The sequence below is a fragment of the Gavialis gangeticus genome, unplaced genomic scaffold (assembly GCF_001723915.1).
Source record: "Gavialis gangeticus isolate Ggan-Ray unplaced genomic scaffold, GavGan_comp1, whole genome shotgun sequence".
NCBI classification, from domain to species: domain Eukaryota; kingdom Metazoa; phylum Chordata; order Crocodylia; family Gavialidae; genus Gavialis; species Gavialis gangeticus.
In genome coordinates, this window is record NW_017728994.1 from 64791758 (window position 1) to 64792329 (window position 572).

Consider the following 572-nt stretch of genomic DNA (forward strand, 5'->3'; position numbering starts at 1 on the left):
TTTGTGGGAGCTGCCCCACAAACTTGGGGCAGTTCCTCAACCTTGACATTTTCTTTGGGATGATCCACGAAATAGGGGGCTGAGTGAACAGGTGCCGTGTGAAAGCGAGCCGCTCCAGTGGTTCCTTTCAACACTGAAACCCCCTCATTACGGGGAAAGCCTTTCACTGTTTGCTTAAATGCCCTTCAAAGCTATCCAACACCTCCAGGGAAGAAATCTTACCTGATTTATGCATCAAAGAGCTGCTCAGCACCCCACTCACAAAGGATTTCACAGAAGAGTCAACAGATGTAGAAACCCTCCAGGCAGCATTTCTTAGCTGGGAAGGAGTCTCAACTCTCCTGTGAGGCCGTGATGATGCAAATTACCTTAAACAAAAGCAGGAGAAGGATCTCAGGATTTTAAAAATGAAATCTTCATATTTTCCCAAGCAGGAAACACCTTTGACCACCAGAAACCTGAGATCCTGCTCCTGCCTTTGTTTAAGGTAATTTGCATCATCAGTGATCACAGCCTCGCAAGAGCGCTGAGACTGCTTACTAGCTAAACAGCTGCTACCCAGAGGGTTTCTC